The sequence below is a fragment of the Rana temporaria genome, chromosome 11 (assembly GCF_905171775.1).
Source record: "Rana temporaria chromosome 11, aRanTem1.1, whole genome shotgun sequence".
Lineage (NCBI taxonomy): Eukaryota > Metazoa > Chordata > Amphibia > Anura > Ranidae > Rana > Rana temporaria.
Window position 1 is genome coordinate 55,060,131 of NC_053499.1, and position 9,089 is coordinate 55,069,219.

The following is a 9,089-nucleotide window of genomic DNA, read 5'->3' on the forward strand; positions in this document are numbered from 1 at the left end:
TGGTCCCCTGTCTTCTGGGACCAGTGTGTTTCCCAGAAGACAGGGGGGGGGGGAAAGTGGTGTGACCCCCGTGGGAGTCTATGCCTGGAAGTGGGTCCAAATACCTGTATTATAAAGGTGCCAAATGTGACACCGGAGGGGGGGGGTTCCGAAAAGCGGAGGTTCCATTTTTGTGTGGACCTCCGCTTTAAGGCTCAAGCGTGTCTCCCTAAATAAAAAAAATAATATGCATCCCTGAACCTGAAGTGGTAATGAGATCTCCAAGTGACAGTTTTATGTCACTTGGACATGTGTGTTTAATGCCTTTATTCTATTAATAATTAGCTGCAATGGTAAGTTCATAGGAAAAATTGCTGTCTGTTTTAACCACTTGCGCTCCAGGAGATTTTACCCCCTTCATGACCAAGCCATTTTTTGCTATTCAGCACTGCGCTACTTTAACTGGTAATTGTGCAGCTCATGCAGCGCTGTACCCTAGCAACATTTAAATCATTTTTTCACACAAATAGAGATTTCTTTTGGAGGTAATTGATCACCACTGACTTTTTTTATTTTTGGTAATATAAATGAAAAAAAGACAAAAAAAATGGTATATTCTTGTATTGATTGATTTGCTTAAAAGTTATAGGGTCTACAAACTATGGTGTGTGTGTATATATACTGGAATTTCTTTTTTAATACCACTCATGGCGGTGATTACCGACTTATATTGGGACTGACCAGTGACATTAATTCAGTGATACTACTATACACTCACTGTACTAATGACACTGGGTGGGAAGGGGATAACATCTAGTGTGACCAAGGGGTTAAATGTGTGCCTATGTGTAAAGTGTGCTACTTTTACTAATAGATCTCTTAGATTCTCATCCCTGTTTTGCAGAAAGATCTATCCCTCTGTACAGAGCTCTGTGTGTCGATTGTCAACACAAAGCTCTGGGCTGTAATTGCACACAGCCAATCAGCAGGTCGCAGCCGTAAATCATTGGCTGGGACTTGCTGACAGGCTCCTGATGAGTACAATCACAGCAGGTGCCGGCGAAGGGCGCATGCCGTAAACCCGGAAACACTTTGCCTGTGCGGGGCCCGTACGTTGCAGGCAGGTGGTCTGCAAGTGGGTAAGGAATTTTGCTTGCAAACCAATATCAATAACCTACACAAGTGTTAAAAAAAAAAATTGAAAAACAAATGTTTTCACCCAAGATTAATGCATTTTTCGAATTGAGTTCAATTGGACAAATCTGTGTCCTCGGTATAAGTTGTGTGAAAACATGTATAAACTACAACCCCAATTTCAAAAAAGTTGGGACGCTGTGTAAAAGTGTACATAAAAACAGAGTGTAGTGATTTGCAAATTTCATAAACTAATGTTTTATTCACAATAGAAAATAGAAAACGTATCAAACGTAAGATGTACCATTTTAAGAAATAAGTAAGATCATTTTAAAATTGAGGGCAGCAACACTTCTCAAAGAAGTTGGGACAGGGTCATGATTAACATGGTGTAGCATCCCCTCTACTTTTAACAATCTGTAAACTTATAAATGAAATCGTTTTTATTAGTGCGGTACTAACATAACTTCACATTTAAAAGAGAAGTATGTTTTTTTTTTTTATTTTTTTTTAAAGAATCATAGTTACCTAGGTGGATGCAGTGAACACATATAAAAAGAAAGATGAGCAAAGCCTCTTCTGACACACTGTGTTAAGATTATTGATGTCCCGATTTTATACACGTAGTCACTTCCTCCAGTAAGGGGAACACCGCCGCAGCCAACAACAGGCATATACAAAAGAAAGGATGTTGCCCCTACAGGGAAACCAAGAGGTGGTGTCCCCTGGGACAACCGAGAGGCTACTTGGGCAGTGACGGACAATCAGTGTAATTAAAATGATGTGTTTAATAAATAGTAACAAATTACATAGTATAATTTATACACCTGGGACAGTCGTACAAGTATAACACTACAGGAGCTAGAATAGCTCTAATTAAAACCTGTAATCAATGGCCGGCCAAAAAATGCACGTATGAAGCTGGTTCATATAGCGTGCAACAAACAACACATAAAAAGACATAGACAATGACAAACATGTGGGACATAAATAACTATGGCAATCCGGACGCCAGATGGATCACTTTTGCTGTCAATTCTATTCGGAAATCCGATATAGTGTACTTGGCATAAGCCTTGTGAGAAAAAAGAGAGAATTGGCAGCAAGAGTGCCCCCGCAGTGGATAACTGAGGTTACCGGACCTGAATTCCGTAGGAATAGTGGTCTTGCATGCATGAACCTGATGGCAAAATCAGATAAAGGTTCATGTGTATGAGGCTTGGGCATACATTTTGGGTAAATTACAAAATGAAAGAAAGTAAAAAATAATTCTGTGTGGGCTGCCCTGCCTGCAAGAAGGATATATTGTACAGTTCCTATTTGGTCTCCAGAGATTCCGATGTGTGAAGCGGTTAGATGCAAAATTTAATATAAGAGTTTATATGCTACCACCGAAGATCTGTATTGTAGACTTCCTGATGTTAGCAGAGCATGTGAAAAAAGGTTTTGGAACGATCTTACCAGTAAGGTTCACAGGTTCACAATGATCCGGGATCCGTTGGCTAATGATTGCCTCCTGACTGTTGTATTGTCCAGTCGCTGTAATCGGCGTCTGTGATCAGTCAGATGCGCCTATGTGTGTCAGCGTGCAGGGAGGATGATGCGGCCATACAGTCCGGTCATGTGATTCAGTTCCCACAGATCCGCTAGGCTGGCAAGTCCAGCTATACACTTCTGGAGGTAGTCAATATGTGACTCTGGTGCGCACCAGGTATTTGGTGCTCTCTAGAAGTAGTGTAGAGCATCCGCTCGCTTCTTCTCACTCGCGTATTCCCGCGAGTCACCACTTCAGTTTCCCGCTGCTATGGGGCATTGAAAGAGTGGCGTCCGGAGCCGTGATGACGTCAACGCGTTTCGTAGTGTTGATACGTAACTTCGTCTGGACGGTGAGAGAGAGGCGTGCGTCGCTCCTTTATATGCTATCGGCGCACGCCTGTCTCTCATTGATTAGAAAAGTGAAAAAATATACGGAGTTCCGTTTAATAGACTTAGATGACATTTTAGTGCTAAATGCCTCCATCCAATCAAACAGAACCCATTAAGCCTGTCACATATAACAAAACACACATAAGAAGACTATATAGACATATAGGTTGATAAAATAGATATAGGCAGCTAAATTTCTCGGGGTGCACAGGGAACTTCAATATTGGGCAATCAGACTTACAGATGAAGGCCCCTCATATGTATAGTTTAACCCATAGTGTGACTTGAAGGGGAGAAAACATATTGTTATTGCCCCTACAGGGTACATGCTCATAATGAGATCACACTTGGCATGTATAGTGTAGTGCTGGTGCCCCATGCAGGGCCCATACAAAAAGCCAAGATGCTATGGAGAGATTTGTAAGGACTAGCAGGAGAGAAAGCAGAGAATTGTTAAATAGAGAGTCTGCCCAGATGGACAGACATAGACAGATCTAGATATTGATAATGCAGTATATCAATAGAACTAGTCTGGACATGAGTGCTATTAATCAAAGACCCCTGTACCAATGTGTGTATGCATATAACTGTACAAACACACCTTAGTTCAACCTCTATGGGTATGTAGGTGCATAAAGGTAAAGAGGGAGAGCAAGCGCGCTAGGAGTGAAGACAGAGACAAGGCCCCCACCCCGTGGGGGGCACAGTATGCAGGCATAAGATTATATACTTGCTTTAAAAGGACAAGTATATAGTTAAACTAAGAACGAAGCAGGAATTAAATATGCTCTAAGATTGATTGAATAGAGTAGGGATTTAAACAGAAAAAGAGGCCGACAGCCTACTGGTCCAGAAAGGGTTGCATGCTTAATTCCGTGTTCATGCCAAGAGGCATGAGAGTTTTAAGGGTGAAGATCCACCATTTTTCCTTCTGGAGAAGTATTCTGTCAAAATCGCCCCTTCTGGTGGGCAGATGCAACGCATATATGCCCTTAATTTTCATGCCGTCCGGTTTGCCTTGATGGCATTCCGCAAAATGCTGTGCTACTGGACTTTCCTGTTTAGGTTCCTTGTCTCTGTCTTTCTCTTTCTTTATTTCTCGCAGGTGCTCCCCTATTCTAGTTCTGAGCTGCCTTTTGGTTTTCCCTATATACATCTTTTTACAGGGGCAGGTTATCGTATAGACAACCCGTTCGGTCGAACAATTGATGAGATCCCTGATCTCGTACTCTTTGGAGCCAGTAGCATCCATAAAGGTACGTGTTCTGTCGACAAAGGGACAAACTTGACATCTCGTACAGGGGAACATGCCCAGGCTACGTGGGTACTCGGACAGCCATGTTTTATTAGGTTGCCTGACATACTCCGATTGGACCAGAATGTCGCCCAAATTTTTCGCTCTGCGAGCCACCATTTTAGGGCGCTCGCCAACGATGTCTGCTAAATTTTTATTGCTGGTGAGAATGCCCCAGTGTTTTGAAAGTATTTCTCTTACCCTGTCCCATTGGGAGCCATAGGTGGTGATTATCCTCACTGGTCCACTCTCACCTTTTTGGATGCAGTGAACACCGTCAGCGGCCCACTGAGACGGGTGCCGGTCCAGGCAATTGGGTGGATCCCGACTCTGTTGTCATGATCTTGCCCAAGCCTGGACCGGCTCTGTGGCATCAGCCGACAACGGGCTTCAGCGTACCATCTTCTGAAATACGGGTAACAGGAGTGCAGAACAAACTGTACTACTGTGACCCACAGAAGTACAGTCAAACAAGCCTTGGTTATACTTCTCCTTTAACACACACTTTGTATATATGAGCATAGAAACTTCAAAAAAAAGTCTCTCATATATTGAAAGTCTATTACAGTGATTGTGTCACTCCAACACACACGCCAGTCAACATCCAAAAATTCCTCTGTGTATGCTTTACACCAGTGCACTCACAACCAATGGTATCAGATCATCCAGGCCTCTTGTCCTTATGGTTTTCCACAAATTACAGTATATGCCCCTTTAAGGGGTCAGGGATACACTTATATGCACTCAATGCCATAAATAGGATGGGTAAAACAACCCTAGAGTGTAGTATTAAATGTTTTATAAAAATGTATTCAGTATTGCACTCACATAGATATAAAAAAAATGGCTATCTTATAATACAAGAATCAAGCTCAGGCAAAATGGTGGCACCTCGACTTCCAGTCACAGTGCACAATGACGTCACCCAGCACCTGTTGAAAACATAACAGCCTTTTCATGTCAGACCATTGTTGATTTGAGAAATAAAGGTTTTTTTATGGCCTGGGTTATCAAGAGTCTAAAGATTTAAAGGCAGAAAGTTTTTTTATCTTAATGCAGTTAGATAAAACAACTTCTGTGTTTAGAAGCCTACCGAGCACCTCCTAATTACTTACCTGAGCCCCATCTCTCTCCAGCGATGTCCATGAGTGTCTTAGCTGTCCGGGACTCTCCTCCTGATTGGCTGAGACACAGCAGTTGCGCCATTGGCCCCTGCAGCTGTCAATCAAAGTCCGTTAGCTAATCAGGGGAGAGGGGGTGGGACCGGGTTGGGGCTTTGTGTCTGAATGGACACACAAAGCTGTGACTCAACTCGGGTGCCCCTATAGCAAGCTGCTTGCTGTGGGAGCACTCTCCGGGAGGGAGGGGCCAGGAGCAGCAAAAAGGGAACCGAGAAGAGGAGGATCTGGGCTGCTCTGTGCAAAACCAACTGCACAATGGAGGCAAGTATAACATTTTTGTTTTGTTTTTTTAAAAGACTTTACAATAACTCTGTATTTATACCGCCGCTTCAGGGTATGTAATCTGCGGGACTGGGCGTTCCTAATTGATTGACATCCTTCCGACCGGCGCATACAGCGCGTCACGAGTTGCTGAAAGAAGCCGGACTGCGAGTCGGCTCTATACGGCGCCTGCGCACCGACGTTCGGCTTCCTTTGGCAACTCGTGACGCGCTGTATGCGCCGGTCGGACGGATGTCAATCAATTAGGAACGCCCAGTCCCGCAGATTACATACCCGGAAGCGACGGTGAAAATATGGTATGTACGTCAATGAAAAAAAAAAAAAAAACAGCCTAATGTCATTCTGACAACTCGGCTGAATGTAATAATAAAAAAAAAAAATTTGGGTGAACCCCCGCTTTAACTCCGGGTTTCTTGTCATTTTAAAAAATTTATTTGGACAAAGATGTTCCAGATGAACTGTTTCTTTCACTTATAAATGTGATGGCTGGGAGCACACTGTATGTACTATATGTATCAGCTACATACGGTATACAGCGCTGTTTTTTTGGCAGTGGGATTGTGTTTATTTTTTCATTCATATATAAAGCAAAATTGTATTCCTATTTAAAGTGGATGTAAACCCTCTCCTATACCCGGTGAAATTCCAGCCTCAGTTGATACAGAGATTACGCAAATCTCCCTACACAAATTCTACATGTATATCTGCTGTCTTCAGCTTGCTATAGTCTTTATAATTCTTAGATCATGTTAGAATTTGTACTTCCTCATTCAGCAGTAGGAATGTGGTCTTGGCATACTCTTTGTGACAGCAGATTGGAGGAAAGGCAGAATAATGAGGATGCTTTCAGAGCTGTGCTGTGACAATGCAAGCTCTCTGCTAATCTATTTATAGTACCCTCCCCGACACAGATTTCAGGTTGATTTTATCTCCCGTCTCTGAGAACTTGAAACTGCAGAAAGACACCGGACTCTGGAGAGGGAGAAGTAAACACTACAGATGTGTATCTAGGTCAAATTTCATGAATCAGGTTTACATCCACTTTAACGCTTATCAAGATTAAATAACTTTTCCCTATCCGTCTTTCAGGACAGCCACAACTTGAGAGATAGGCTCCTCCTCTTCCTTAGGAAACACTGCCCAGCCTTTAAAATCTCTCCTCCCCCTGCTAGACCTCAGTTCTTAGTGTTTCCTCCGGTGGGGAGACACTGCTAAGGAACCAGGCAGAGCAGTCAGGGGACTGTGGCCATCATTATTTTTCCTATGGAGGAGGCAAGGGCTTCCTAAAGGAGATTGGGCGAAAGAACTTACCGCCAAAAGAAACGCACCCCAACCAGGTCGAGCGCGACAGACGGTTTGTGGGGGGGTCCCTATCGTGTCCACAGGACCGCGGCGGGGGAATTCAGCTCCGGGCACCCTGATTACAGGCCGCACATTGTTTTTTTCTTTTAAAAAATGCGGGCCGAGTGGCGGGCGACGTCATTTCCGGTGCGCCTCGGAAAGGATTCCCTATGACCCGCGACTTCCGGTTCCGGGTCGCGGCGCTGATAAGAGACCCACGCGTCCTGCTGGAGGTGTCGGATACTCGTTGGGACGAGTTAGACACAGCACAACCACCCCGCTATGTCGGTGACCTCTCCGGAACGGGACCCGACTAGGGACGCTACCTCCAGCCAGTCCAAGGTAAGGGTTCCTGGGGAGGGTTCCCAAAACTTTAGACTATGTCTCTTTTCCTTCCTCTATTTTTCCCTTGGTGGTTGGGGGAGAGGAGGGAAAGACAGCAGGGCACCTAGCAGTAGTGTCTGTCTAGTGCTTCCCAGAGGGTTGTAACCATGTTGTTATTTAAAAAAAATAAAAAAAAAAAAAAAACTTTTTTTATATCTCTGCTCTTTTAATGTGGGTCCTTATGTCTTCTATTTTCCAGAAGAGCCTAGAAAAGAGCCAAGAAAAAACAGGAAGGACACATAGTTCTAAGAAGAAGTGTGCTTCCTGTAGGGATTCCCTTCCTGATTCTTGGGCAAAAGTTTTATGCAGAGATTGCATAAACTCTCTAGTTAGGGAAAGGGATGCAGAACAGGAGGATAGTCTAGCTGCTTCAGTTAAGGAACTAGCCTCTACCTTTTCCTCTTTCAAAACCTTGTTTGAAAGGGTGCAACCCCCCCTGGTACCCACACAGGTTACAGCCCACCCTGATGTTCAGGGTCCTGCACCTGCCTCTCCTGATCCTTCAGCGGAAGCAGTTGATTTTGCAGGCCCTTCTCAGGGGCAGCACTCCTTAATGGAGAATGTTGCTTTCGACTCGCAGGCAGAGTCAGGTGAAGAAGACCAGGACAGTGAGTCCAAGAAGTCTTCCAGATACAAGCTATCTCTGGATGAGGTTGAGGAACTACTAGGGGCCATTTACACGACCCTAGGCATTCACACGGATATTAAACCTCTTAGTCTCCATGACCAGATGTACAAAGGTCTAGGGGAACACAAGGGCAGGGTTTTCCCAGTGCACGATCTTCTGGTTGATACTGTTAAGAAGGAGTGGCAGGACCCTGAAAGAAAGCCTTTCTTTTCTCAATCCCTTAAGAGAAGGTTTCCCTTTGCGGAAGATTCCACGTCTGTTTGGAATAAGAACCCTAAGTTAGATGCGGCCTTTTCACAAGTCTCTAAAAAGACTGATTTAGCATTTGAGGATATGGGCAACCTGACGGATGCTATGGATAAGAGAATGGACTCGTTGTTGAAAAAAGCATGGGAGTCCATAATTGGCAATTTAAAACCAGAATTAGCAGTTACAGTAGTGGCCCGTAATTTAGAACACTGGCTCTCAAAGATCCAAGAACATATTGAGGCAGATACGGACAAGGACACTATTTTGGCTTCCTTCCCCACAATTTTAAAAGGGGTAGCCTACATTGCGGATGCCTCAGCAGAATCCGTCCGCATGTCAGCCAGGTCAGCAGCCCTGGCTAATTCTGCCAGAAGAGCTCTCTGGCTCAAGACTTGGTCAGGAGACATTGCGTCCAAGTCTAAGTTATGTGGGATTCCCTTTACAGGAGATCTCCTATTTGGTCCTGACCTGGAGTCAGTCTTAGACCGCACGGCGGATAAGAAAAAATCTTTTCCGTTTAAACGTAAAACTCCACAAAAAGGAAGAGGGTTTCGTCCCCAAAGACAAACAGGGGTCCCGAAACCAGAGACTCAAAAAAGGATCTGGACACCTAGGGGTAGGGGAAGAGGAGCGATTTTTCGCCCACCTGACCAGCCCCCCAAAAAACAATGACTCCCAGATCAGAGTGGGG